This window comes from Protopterus annectens, chromosome 1.part0 (assembly GCF_019279795.1).
Source record: "Protopterus annectens isolate FY-2018-M chromosome 1.part0, PAN1.0, whole genome shotgun sequence".
NCBI classification, from domain to species: domain Eukaryota; kingdom Metazoa; phylum Chordata; order Ceratodontiformes; family Protopteridae; genus Protopterus; species Protopterus annectens.
Genome location: NC_056725.1, coordinates 806637070 through 806651467, shown reverse-complemented (window position 1 = coordinate 806651467; position 14398 = coordinate 806637070). Strand labels below are relative to the sequence as shown.

At 37.7% G+C, this 14398-nt stretch overlaps 1 protein-coding gene across 1 annotated transcript in view; it reads right to left on the bottom strand.

Moving 5' to 3' along the window:
- LOC122794642 (arf-GAP with dual PH domain-containing protein 1-like) overlaps positions 1-14398 on the bottom strand; it is a 1143274-nt gene that overhangs the window by 246916 nt on the left and 881960 nt on the right. The gene's annotated exons all lie outside the window — the stretch shown is intronic.

Here is a 14398-nt window from a genome sequence, read left to right as displayed (position 1 = left end):
GAAATGTACTGCACTGAGGGCAGACAAATGATGGCTGTGGAAAAGCTAAAATACAGAAATGAACATCTATAAAGCTTATTAAGGCATGCTAACATGCAAGTCTTTGGGATCCCTGAGGATGCCAAGACTTACAACCAGATGCATGTTAATGAAATTAACAACTTCTCACAATATATCTTCAATAGGGTACAGACAATCTTCTCTCCAAATTGAAAAATACATCCATCATGTTTCTTTTACTCCTTGGCGCTCTGCCTGTTCTGAAAAAGGCCAAGTGATGTGAAATCAAACATAATCAGCAATTTATCATGTATGTATAGCTAGACTTCATATCTACGTTTTCATCCTACCTGAAAATTTTATATGAACTTGTCCCAGTTATAAATCAGCCCACTTCTAAGTGAACAAAAACAAAGCAAAATTTATTTTAATCTGTGTTATTTGTAGGTGGTAGTCAAATGGCATAAAAAATCCAAACATTGGATGCTATCGCAGTCAGATATAACAGAAAGTAAGTGTCCTGAAAGGGAACAGAAATACAGTACCAAAAGCCCCCCCCACCCAAAAAAAAAAAAAAAAAAAAAACAGGAAACAGAAGTGTTTAGACATCAAAACACGGCTTCTAAATTTTCAATGTATTGCTGAAAAAATCAGCTGCACAAATGCACACGTACACGCATGCACACAAGCAACCTTAAAGGCCTGAAAGGGTAAGCCAAGCACTGAAGTAAAATACTGGGTGTTTGTACTTATGGCTAAGATTACAGTATCTCACAAATTTCTCCTTTCACCAAGATGCAGTGATCTTTGAGCTGATATAAATAGCAGGGGTGTGGGTGAGATTCAGGCCTCCTCACATTATGGCTTGAAGGGATGATTGCTCCTAAACACATTTAATGTTTCTTTTTCCTCGTTTCTGAATATGGTTCATTTTTGTATGTTAAGACATTTTGTGAACAAAGTCATGAGTGTTAAACAAAAGAGATTGACACTTAAGTTCTGAAGCGCCTCTGAAGTAGTTCTTTTTGAACTGGAATTCAGAAAGGCTCTTCATCTCAACAAGTGACAGAGGAAAGGGGACTTCATTTATAATTTACTAACTTTAGCTTCTAAGCAAAAAATGAAAGAGGAAGTTGAGATGATGTTATTCCGTACTACACAGCTGGTGTCATTCTCTGATCTGGTTCTTGCTCTGTTCCTCCCAGCTAGTACTTTGTCCTTCAACTAAGATACGTGAACAAAAAAGTAAAGTCTGTTGTACTAAATGTCAGGAAACAGCCTGCTACAGTTGTTACTACAGATGAAGCAAGTGCTTTAGTCCTGACAGAAAATTTTCTGTATAGGCATTTAGAAATAGCCACCCAGAGGTGTAAGCCTTGGCTCTAGATGATTGCCACTGTTGAACTGTTGAAGTGACATCCCACCCCCATGTGCAAAAATGGGAAATAGGGTTGTGGATAGATAGAATGTCCTCTCAAATGGGACTTCAATCACTGGCATGGATACCAAGGTATTTTTAACCCTAAGGATGAGACACCATCCTCTGGCATTCTGGACCACTTGTTGGAATGTTTCTTATTTCTTTTATAATATCTAGCCAGTAAAACAAACTAGTATCCAATCGCTGTTCTAATTCATTTACACGTGGGCACCCAAACGTGGCTATGTGCCATTTTCATTATCATGGACCTAAATAGCCAGGACACGGAAAAGTGACAGTTCAAAGTAGGGCAGGATAAACCTGGCCTACTATCCTGGTAATGTTCTCATAGGTCTGGTTTAGGGTTTTGTCTTCCCACAGCCTTTTTTTTTTTTGTAATTTCTTGGAGTGACTGGAAAATCCTAAGAAACTGGGTTCTTCCTCCTGTGCAGCAAAGGAGGTGGTAGGTTTATCATCTTCCTCTGCTAAAACAGGCGCAGGCAGTGTTCCAGTTCTCTCCCCCCCAATAGACAATTAATTCCAAAGTTCCTCCCATTCTCCCAAAAAGACAATTCAGTCCAATGTTTCTCCTATTTACCCTTGTCTTCATAGGTACACATTTAGACTTCTGTTCCTGCATAACCTCTCTAGGCTGGGTTCCTCCTACATTCAGTTTTAGAGGAATTTGTTTTCCAGGAGGAGTTAATGAAGGAAGAGAAATGAGTGTGTAAAAAATATTCTTCGACAATTTTGGAAGGTATTGAGAAAGGAGAGTATGATCTTGGGCAGCCATTGACTTTAGCTATATTCTGTTGATTGTCAGCATAAAGCTCATTTGGGTGTGGAAACTCTTATTCAGTCCAATGTTTCTCCTATTTACCCTTGTCTTCATAGGTACACATTTAGACTTCTGTTCCTGCATAACCTCTCTAGGCTGGGTTCCTCCTACATTCAGTTTTAGAGGAATTTGTTTTCCAGGAGGAGTTAACGAAGGAAGAGAAATGAGTGTGTAAAAAATATTCTTCGACAATTTTGGAAGGTATTGAGAAAGGAGAGTATGATCTTGGGCAGCCATTGACTTTAGCTATATTCTGTTGATTGTCAGCATAAAGCTCATTTGGGTGTGGAAACTCTTAGTTATTACCCAAGGTAGGATTGAGATACAAGTGCATGTCCATCATTTAAAAATTGTTTGCAATGAAAAAGATTATCTATAACGATGACATAGTATAGACTGATTATGGAACAATACATGCCCTTTAACCTCCTGCATGTCCAATGTTGCTACAAAACTGGTTAATCTTTTATTTAGCTTTAACAGCTCTGCCACCATCAGAAGGCCAGTAGTATTTACAACTTTCCCTATAAGAATGACCTCCATACTGTATTTATTTTATTTATTTCAGTTTGTTAACCGGGAAAGTACATTGGGCCAAGGTAGCCCATTTTCAATGGAGGCCCGAGGAGAAACGCTCCAGACAGAAAGACAATATACAATATACAATGTATTAGTACAGCATAAGAGAACAACAATTTAACATTCAATATACAGCAAGGCAAGATTTTACATATCTTGACATATATGAGCTGAGTCAATCACTTATAAGATATTAGCAAAAACAATACATTTATGTTCATTTAATACACTATATGTATTTAGGCAAAGGAATTTTAGAGAGATGAATTGAAGCAGTGGCAGAGATTAGAGTAGAATAGAATAGGGATAGGTATCAGGAATCAGGTAGAATGGGTACAGGAGCACTCCCAGAGGGAGTAGAGGTGAGAGTGGAGTAGGGTTTTAAAGGATGGTAGGTTAGGGGTAGTTCTAATGTAAGGGGGAAGAGAGTTCCATAATCTGGCAATGGAGAATGATAGTAGAAGTTGCCCTGGTGCTTGTAAAGGCTTGTAAAGTTCTAAGAGTTTCTGATGTGTGGATCTAAGTGTTCTATGTGACTGGTGAAGTTTTAGGGAAGAGGAGAGTGATGGACAGTTAGAAGGTTTGAAAATTAGCTTGTGTGTTGTAATTAGTTGAATTAAATTTAGGTAGCTTGAGAGTTCCAACCAATTTAGAGCATGAAGGGAATTGCAATGGTGAGTAGAAGATTTGGATCCTGTGGCAAACTTTGAAATTTTGTTAAAACATGAGGAAAGTTTAGATTTTAGGGATGACTGGAGGTTAGAGAGTAGCGGAGCTCCATACAAAAGGGAGGGTAGGTGGTAGATAGGAGTTGTCTAGAAGACAGAGAAAGGTAGTGCCTGTGTCGATAAAGCATACCAAGTTTTTGATGAGTCTATTTAATATTGGTTTGTAGATGGATATCAAATTTGTATGGGGAACTATTTCAATAGATGTTTTGTTTAGGCTAAGTATAGAGAAGGATGCTTTGTCAGCAGCAGTATGTCTAGAAGGGGTAAAGATCATTATTTTAGATTTGGAGGCATTTAGGGCTAGGTGATTGTCAAGCATCCAGGACTCAGTGGAGGAGAAGGCTTCTTGCATAAGGTTTATTAGTAAAGGAAGAGTTTTGGCTGAGCAGATGATAGTGGAGTTGTCTGCATATTGCACCAGTTTACATTGGGGACCTTTTGGTGGAAATCATTGATGAAAATGTTAAATAGTAAAGGACCCAAAATAGAGCTTTGGGGTACACCTGTTGGGGTGTGAAGGAAAGAGGAAGTGCAGTAGTTCCATTTTACAGCTTGTTCCCTGGCTGAGAGATAGCTGGAGAACCATTTGATAGATGAAGAGGAGAGATTAAGATGGGAGAGTTTAGAAAGTAGAAGCACATGAGAGACAGTGTCGAAAGCTTTAGATAAGTTGAGGAGGAGTGCAGAAACTATGTCCCCAGAGTCACGAGCAGAGTTTATGATTTCGAGGAAGGAAAGAAGGACAGTGGTGGTGCTATATCCTGGTATAAACCCGTGTTGGGTAGGGGTTAGGAGTTGGTTGTCCAATAGGTAGGGTAATAGTTGGAGGTGAATACATTTTTCGAGTATCTTAGAGATACAGGATAGGATAGCAATAGGGCAAAAGTTATAGATTGAACAGTTTGTACCTCCTTTATGGAGGGGGATGATGAAAGCTTTTTTCCAGAGGTATGGTACATAGGACTCCTGAATGGAGCGATTGATTAGGATGCTGATTGGAAGGGCTATGCCATCAGCAGCTAGTTGGAGAAATTTGGATGGAATGTCATCTGGGGCATTAGAGCAAGGTTTTAACTTTTGTAGAAGCTTTTTTATAGTGTGGGTAGGAATGGATTTGACAGTAAACGGGGAGGACTTAGTGTTCATGGATGTTAAGTTTTTGTTATCAGTTAAGTTGGGGGGATGTTGTTAGGGAAAGAAGAGGTGAGTTTGCCTATAGAGTCAATGAAAAAGGAGTTAAATTGGGTAGCTAGGTGGTGGTCTGGTGTGTCTGGGTCAGGGCAAGGGTTCTCTTTTTTGCCTGGGGATAACATTGATCAAATACTATTCCAATATTTTCTGGGGTTGGTTTTATGATTATTTTGAAGTTTAAGGTAGTAGGATTTGCAGCCAGTGGCTATTTGTTTTTTTACTTGATTTCGCAGTTGCTTACATTCGGCAAGAGAGTCGGGAGTTTTGCATTTTTGGTAGTATTTCCAGATTTTATCTCAATGATGCATAAGTAGTTTTGTGTCTTTAGTTAGCCAGGGGGCTGTTTTGGATCTAAGTCTTTTGGTTCTACTGGGGGTGAAGTGGTTAAGTATATCAGTGAAAATTCTATTGAAATGCAAGACTACGGCATCTAAAGGGAGGGACTTTAGAGGGTCCCAGTCTATCTGTTTTAAGGTATTAGAAAAAATTATGGGGTTGAAGTTTTGCATGTTGCGGGTTGTAATATGCCTGTGTTGAAAGAGGATGGTGGAGGGGGAATGGCATATGTAGGCAGGGAGATGGTCAATAAGGGAGTCTGCGAGAGTACCACTATCAGAAACTCGGTTTGAGTGGGAGACTAGTATCCAGTCAAGGATGCTACCTGTGGTGTAATCTTTATTTGGCCTAGTAGGGGTTTTCCTTAGCTGTGTGAATTGATATAGGTTGATGCTTTGAGAAGAGGTAGATGAGTCAATGGAAGACCAGTTTATGTTGACATCGCCTAGGATTATAGTCTCACTATTTATGTTGGAAGTGAACCAGGCAAGAATATCTTCCAGTATAGGGATATTGTTACCAGGAGGAATGTACAGGGAGGCAATGCATAAAGTTTTATTGTTATTTACTTTGAGAAGGGTGAGGGTTAGATCGGCGGTGTCAAATGATGGTATGGGCTTAGTATAGGGTGTTACTGTTAAGGAGGAGGAGAAGAGTAAGGCTACTCCTCCACCTTTCTTTTGAGGTTTGTCACTTCTTATAAGTTTATAGCTAGGGGGCATAATTTCGGTATCTTTTATGTGTGGTTTTAGCCAGGTTTCTGTGATAGAGACAATATCAGGTTTGTTATGAGAGATCCAGGCGTGAAAGGAAGGTATTTTATTACAAAGGCTCCTGGCATTAAGTGTGGCAAGGAGAAGAGATTTGTGGTGCAGGAGAGAGCTATGTGAATGTGGTTTAGAGGTGGAGTTATATGAAGGCCCTGGGTTAGGGTGTATGTCTCCAGAACGGAGGAGGAGGGTAATAAATTTTGAGTAGTTTGGATAGGTATCTATTTTCTAATGGGTCATAGGTGTAGATATTGGAACCTAACAAGGTGAGTTTGGTGGGTATGGTAAGTGGTTTACTAGGGGTAAGGAGGAGCTTCCTTTGAAATAGAAAAGATTCATTACGTTTGTAGAGGTGGGGGGAGGCTTGGGTTGTAAAGGAAAAGTCTTTTTTAATGTAAATCGCAGTTGTATGAAAGGGAGGGGAGTGCTGAAACTGTGGGAGACTAGTAAGGTAGAGTAAGCAGAAGAGGATTAGACTTAGAAATAAGGGTATTAGAGCATAGGCAGATTTTGTTTGCATGGTGGGAGACAGAGTATGAGTTAAGTGAGAAGGATGTGTAGGAAGAGAGATGGTTAATAAGTTTGAGAGGAGAGGATTAAATGAAATGTGTGAGGGTGTATTCACAGGGATATAGAATGGTGGAGTGGAGGGGGGAAAAGGTAGTTGTAGTAGTGAGTGGATAAGGAGTAAGTAGGGGACAATATTTGGAGGGTTTGGCTACTGGCTATCCTGATGGGGTGCATGCACTAATCACCTAGTAGGGATAAGGTACAGTCAGTTATTCAGTAATTATTGAGACAAGCAAGTTACATAAAAGCGTACACCATCCCTCGCCATCTAATCCAAATCAAACACCCACTGGGAAAATACAATGTCTGCTGATCTCACAAAGTACAAACAGTTGAAAAAAACAGAGAATGTCAAACATACCATTCATTAGAACATTAATTAGGCCAGACCTAGATACAAAAATGTCCTAGGAAGTAAGCTCACACAGGAATCCTAAACCTTTTTCTCCAGTAGTTTGCTTACTTTGATCCTAGGGCCTCTCATTCGAATTCCCCTTCCAAAAATCTTTCCTTCTAAAGCTGGAACTTGAAAGGAGTTCTGTAGGTCACATTTGTCCAAACATAAAGGAACTGTGGACAACGTAGAACTTTTTTCAGACTGCATCTCCGTTTTCAATGTCAAGAATAAATGGTGATGTTACTTTTTCTTTTTTTTTTCCTCGTTTGTTGTCCTTCCAAATATTAAGTGTGGGGTGTAGGCCTGTCAATCCCCAAAGAAGTCAAACAAAGTCAACAAAATTCCATCCTTCTCAGCCACTTTTTCTTGTAAAGTCATATTTCACAAATGTGATTAATGCATTATAGTCTCACGTTTATTCAGTAATTTCAGTGTTGCTGGTCTTCTTCTTGTTCATCTTCATCTCTCAAGGCCAAGGTATTCCAGATTCTTCTAGTCAACTACTGTGCTTTTTTATGTCTCTCTCAAGCATTTCCTTTGGAACACTGAAAAATATTTCACTGGCAAAGTCTCTCTGCGATCTGTTAACTAAATATAGAATTGGAAATTTTCTCCTCCATCCAACACTGATATTAGGGAAAACCTTCTTGTATCCAGAAGGGAAATTCCTTTTTGTGGGTCCTCAAGGTACTTCTTTTATGTCTATAGTCAGTACTGACACCTCCTCAGTAAAGGCTTTACATCAAAATACAATTGACCAGGAGACAAATGTCGAAACCCGGAAATACATAATGCAAGAACATCCCTATTGTTTTTCCGTCTAAGGGGAACTGTCTTTTTTGTTCCAACTACTTTGATGTGCCTTAAGTGTGATTTTCATATTTTAAAGTATGACCATTTCATCGTAGAATTACAAGTCCTTCTTGTCTTCCAGGGCACTGTAACTCTTGATGGGCAGTGTATTCCTTTTTTCCAGTTGTGACTTCGGGGTTCGAGTTTACTTAAAAATTATACCAGTTTTTTGGAACAGAAGAATAAAGCTCTGAAGAAGAGCCTGATGACAGAGTTTGATGTATGCTATGGTTATCTGTTGAAATTGATGAGGGAGAGAAAAGAATAAGGTTACTCACTTTTCCTCAGAGGAAGAGATGGTGATAGCAAGCCAATATGGCAGGCTACTTCCCCACAGCCCCAGTGAAGACTAATGCTTGAAAGGTCTAGGTAAATGTGAGGAAATGGGAGTTGTTGCTCTTATAAACCTGTGAAGAGGATGCCATCAAGGCCATGCATCATCCTTCTTGTAGCATTTTTAAGAAGTGTCAGCACATACAATAAAGGAGGGCCATACTTGTGCAAGCTAGCTTCTGCTACTGCTAGCAGCAGTGATATCTACCCAGGCACAGTCAGTTCCTGTGAGAGACCAGTCTTTACTTAAATGGGATCTGGTGATCTGAGCCTAGAGGGATTAAGGAAGCAGGTGAATCTGCTCAACAGTGTCTGAAGACAGGAGGGAGTAATGCAGCTAACACAATGGCTACAGCCCATGGTGAAAATGTACAAGTTAATGATGCACTAAATAAAAATCAACATTTTTGAGACTGCTCCTTGCAATTTAAACTGAAACACCCTTTAACTGAAACTGTTTGAATCCTCCAACCCGTAAGCACAAATTAATAATGATCTACATAAAAAGATGTTAAACCATGTAACAATATTAACAACAGTGCGACTGAAGAAGGCATCTTTTTACGGGAAACACTGTGAGATCTCCTTGCATACTGTGACATTAAATGTTTTTTATGGGTAGGGGAAAGTCTTACAGTTCTAATAAAAATACCACCGAAGGCGAAAAGGTGAAAAAGAAGAATCAGTTACACTTGCAACTAGTTTGCCATACAAAACTTTAATCAATGCTTTCGTCCAAATAAAGAAATCGGAATCACACATATATACAAACACAAACAGTACAACCACCAATGACATTTCAATATTAATTAAAACAATTAAAACTTAAAAGAACCACACTTAAATCTGACTGTTAGCGATCCACTCAATTAAAAATCTTATTTCACATAATACACATCACATTATGAAACTATTCTTTAATCTTGAATGGCAAGTAGTCTTTTTAAAAAACATTTTATATTTACTGTTTCATTTAGACCCGTTGTTTTATCAACATTTAAACAGACTTGCCATTCAGCTTCTTTCTTTTTCTGTTTCATTCTTATAATTCTCACCCCCTTCATCCAATGAAACGATTCTAGAACAGCAAATAAAAACTTTTTAAATCTATTGCAGTTAACAGTGCGTCTATAAAGGCCATTCCTACTGTCCTTTCTTTTTACATCACTCACATGCTCTTTAATTCCTTTACCCAGGCATCTTGTGTTCATCCCCACATAGAAGCTTGGGGAACCAGAGCAAATGGCGATGTATACTAAAACCTTTAGAAAGACAGTTGAATCTACCAGGCACTTCAACAGTAAAATTGAGATGGTCCAAAATGACAAAAGGGCCATCATGGATAAACCTACATGCAGAGCACAATTCTAACTTGAACAAAAAAAATCCCACGAATCCCGTATGTAGGACTCTAGTCTCTGCACTATAGGATTAAAAATGGAATCAAGAAATAAATATATTCCCTCTGTTAACAGTGTGTCTATAATAAACAATTGAAAGATTGTGGAAGGTAATGATGACCTTATTAGATTATCTGAGAATAAGCCATGTTTTGCATATAAAAGGAGGAGTTGCTTAAAATATGTTTTGGAACGCAACAACATTAAGTTGTCCAGTAACATTACCTTTAAAAACAGGGACACCTATAGATGCAATATGTGCTCTGCATGTATGTTCATCTGTGAGGGCCCTTTTGTCATGTTGGACTATCTCAATTTTACTGTCTTTTTAAAGGTTTAGTATACATCGCAATTCGCTGCGATTGCCCAAGCTTCTGTGTAGGTATGACCACTAGATGCCTGGGCAAGAGAATTAAAGAACATTTTATTTACTTATTTATTTCATTGCGTCTGTTTACCGGGAAAGTCCACTGGGCCTAAAAGAGCCCATTTTCAGTGGAGGCCTAGGGAGAGAACCTCCAACAAAAACATAGATACAGAAAAAATTTTAACACTAACTGGTACAGAAGTAGAAACAGTGTTACATGCAGTGATTACAGTAATATATATATATAGTTTATATATATTATACTCAGTTCTTTTTTTTTTGCTTAGTCTTACAGTTCTGTTGAAATCTGTGCTTTTTGCACTTAAGTATGTAGTAATGATATTTGAGCTGTTAGTGAGAGCTAGGCCTATCTATAAATGATGCTGGTAAAGGGTTTTATGCAACAACAAGAAATTATACAAAAGACGCAATGGCAAAAATAGTAAAGAGCAAAAATTTGCAAATTTGCATATTAAAACAGTCTAATAATAAGAATGAAAAGTAGGTAAAAGAGTGCTAGCAATGCAAAATGCATGATCAGCAATTACATATGCAAAGACAGCATGTCACTGTTAATGTTTAGTATTAGACGTAGACTACAACTAGATTTATAAACAAAAAGATCATTGTACATTGTCAGTGCTTGTCACATAGTGGCCTGCACCCAAACTGTACACATAAGATGCTAATAAAATGGTGATATTTTAGCTGATTTAAAACTTAATTCTTTGTTGCCAGATCAGTGTTCTTTTTCATTTAGAAGGGGACAGACTATTGGTTCTAAATTGAGTCATTATAAGAAAGTAGGTTCAGATTTTTCTGTTCAAACTCAGCTGTCCATTTCAGGGAAACCCATTGTTGGATGTATTCCCTGTGGACATTGTTCATTTTGCATTCGTGTTTTACGTACCAATGAATTTAGTAGCAAAAATACCTCTGAGGTCTTTGATATTAAGTTTTGGGCTAATTGTAACACTGAGTGGGTCATCTATTTGGTGACCTGCAATTGTTCTGCTTTCTATGTTGGAAAGACCTCTCAGGCTTTTCGCCTTAGAATTTGTGAGCACTTAAGTGACATTAAAAATAAACGTATCAGTAATGCTCTGTATAAACATTGTTTAAAACATGTATCTGCTTCATTTAAATTTGTTGTAATTGACTGCATCAGGGGGAGATGTAAAGACAAACAGTTTTGGCAGGAATTACTTAGCTCCAAGGAGAAAAAATGGATCATTAAACTTGGAGCACTGTTTTCACCTGGCCTTAATGACCAATTGTGAATTCTGTGTTTGGATTGGCCCTATAGCTGGGCCTATCGCTATATATATGAATGTATTGTGATACTCTGTTTTTTCATTTTGTATTTCACTGAAGAAGGCTCTGAGGAGCCGAAACCGGTCTGATGTATGAAGTCTTTTTGTCAAAAGTCTTTTCTGTTATTGTTATTTACAATAATAGTACTTTAGGGGGGTTTTCCTCCCCTATGACAATAAATGATTTTTGGATGTGGCTACTACCAACACTTGCTGGCGTTTTTGTTTGCTGTTAGTTATTCCTTGTTTGGCCGTGCAAGGGTTCTACGGGCACCTGCTTCTTTTTTGGATTTTCATTATACAGTTGCTGGGAACCGCTGTTGGTGTGCCTATCCTAGTTGACTTTATTTGTATTTCTACTGGTATCGCAATACTTTTCTACTCACAGTACCCAATATTTGCTGCAGGAGCCTTTTTAGTTATGTACGGCTGTTTCACAGCTTTTTGATGACTTTCGCAGGTTTGCGTCATTCTACTTCCTGTTTGGTCCAATCGTGAACTGATTTCTATCACCGGAGGATGTTCGGATTCTAATGGCGGCCTGGACTTATTCTATGTTTGCGTTTATCGCACAATGGGACTCCATGTGGATATGTATTACATGGTAGTATGCCATGTTTACTATTTATGTTTGTATTGTTCCATTCAAATATGTTTTGATATACATGTGAGCTAAATTCGCGTCCATATGTTTTTGCTGATTTATTTGCACAACTAGCTTAATATGTGGTGGATCATGTACAGGTTGTGATATCCATTTGTTTTTCATAACAGTGTTGGCGTACATATCTGTTTGGTGGTGTGCTACCAGGCAGGTTTTTATTGCTATTTTTTTCAGCTTTTTTTCAGCTTGTTTGGTCACTGTTCATGATTCGCGGTTTACGCGAACATCAGATATCTTCCTGTTTGCCAGCTACACTGGCGATTAATTTAATACGCTAGTTTGTGCAGTGTTAGGACTCCGTTGAATGTTATTCTTTTGTTTATGTGTCCATTTGTGGTGCCTGTTCAACATTGTGGGGGTTTTCTGTTCAAATGCTAGTTTGAACCATCGGGGGTTTGTTGTGTGAATTAAATATATCACACACATGTTATTTTGCGCAGACTGGTGAATCCTTGTCAGGCATCATCCATTATTTCGTATTTGGAGTTCTTAGAACAGCAACATATGGTGGCTTTTTCCAAGCTGCTTATGTTCATGATTGGAAATATATACATATAATTGGGTGGGTTTTTTTCATCCAACAGGTTTGGTTGGTTTATATTGGTCGAGTGTGTTCACTCCATTATTTGGGCTATACTGACTGTTTTTGTCTTTGCGTCTCCCTCTTATGATTGGATTCAACACATTTTGGTTGTTTATTTTTCAGATTATCTATGTATATGCAGCTTACATTTTTTGTGGGGTTCTATACAGCTACTATATTTACATTTTCCAGAATCAGGATTATGTTTGGTTTTTGAGGGGTATCTATATATACATTGCACAAGTATGTGTTTTTGATGGTCACTATTGATCCAATGGTGGACTATCATTTATCAACAGTTAGATGTTTGTTACTTTATCACATTATATTATTAATCATGTATTGATGATTAACATATATCTTACTTTTATTATATAATATTCATGACTTTGGTTTGGATATTTTGTTATATTTTGGAGGTTCACAGTTTTTTGATCCCTTTGACCATGTTGTCATCATAGAAGGTATTAGGAAGGTCATTTTTGGTTGTGTGTCGATACGTACCATTCTATTTGATTAGGCACATTGTGGTCCATCTCAGACATGTACCAATATTGTTGAACCATTACATTTGGGCCAGCAGGACCAGTCTAATTGTGTGTCAATAAATGTACTAAAGTCTAGAATGGTCAATTATTACTGACACATTTTGTTGATTGGTTATTTCTGGGACCTTTTATATTTATCAGGTGGTCTATGACCAACACTATATGATATGATTCATTATATTATATATTGTATATGGTATATATTGATTGGTGGTGTCTATGATTGATTTCTCAATATATGATTATACCATATATTGTACCTTGGAGACATTGAGACCAATACACAGTAATACGACTTTGGTTATTTCTTTAGGTCGATTTGGCTGTTTTATTGTATTGGTCTATATGATTGGCTATTGATCCATCAGACTTATACACTATACCAAGTTAGTCCATATATCATTTGTTTGCTGGTATTTGATGTATAATGGTCTGTTTTTGGATTATATTGATCTTTTATTGAGGTATTTTTTGTATATATATATTGGATCATTTTTATGTCAGTGTTGACATTAGTGTTTTACTAACCTAAATTTTTTTGATTTAGGTGTTTTCATTCTGGGACACGGTTTGGCTGGTCTGGTTGGGTTAAATTTTGAAGTTTCAAATATGGCACTTTCACCCATTATACAGGGTTTATCATCTGACATGGATGATTTATCTGTGTTTGGTTTGGACAAGAATGGTTCATCAACTGTGACAGATGTTGTTGGGTCTGATTTGGACGCACAATGTGACATATTTTTTAACAAATTGGGTAAGAATATGAAGATGGTTAGGACCAATGTGTGGCATTTACGCTTATTTAAAGCATATCAGCAGAAACATATTACTCCACGGGGTCTAAGGGTCAAAATACAACCTTTGGTCTCTGATATTGATGACCAGCTTATTCAGGATTGGGGTCATATTCAACAGTTGGCTTCATCAAAATTTGTGGATGCTTTGGCCAACTTTTATGAACGCAAGGTACAACAGGGTATCAAGGATTTGGAAACTATCTGTTTGCAGACAAATAAGTTTGAAGCTTGTGATTCCTTCATGACACAGGTTAAGAAACTCACTATAGATTTGTCTAAAATGGAAACCACTTTAAAAGATAGGAAAATTAAAAAAATTCTTAGGGATGTAGGTGATTATGACAGGGGCAAACCTTTTGATACTTCTAAGAATGTATCTTTCAGATTGCCTCGGGATGATCATAAATATGATAAGAGATCATCTACTTCCAAAAGAAAAAGGCCTAGGTCTATTTTAAAGAAAAACTCTGGCCTTTCAAGTGGGACATCTGGTGAAGATAATTCTTCAAATACAGAAGGGGAATTTGATTCACATTCTTGCGAGGAATTACCTATGCCAAAACGAGATAATTTATCACACCCTCTCAATTTAGATACCGACGAGGGGGGAGGAAGCACAGGAAATACAACATCCAAACAAAGTTTGGAGACACTTTTGAAGATCATGACACAACATTAATTTCTGATTTTAATGTTCATAATATTT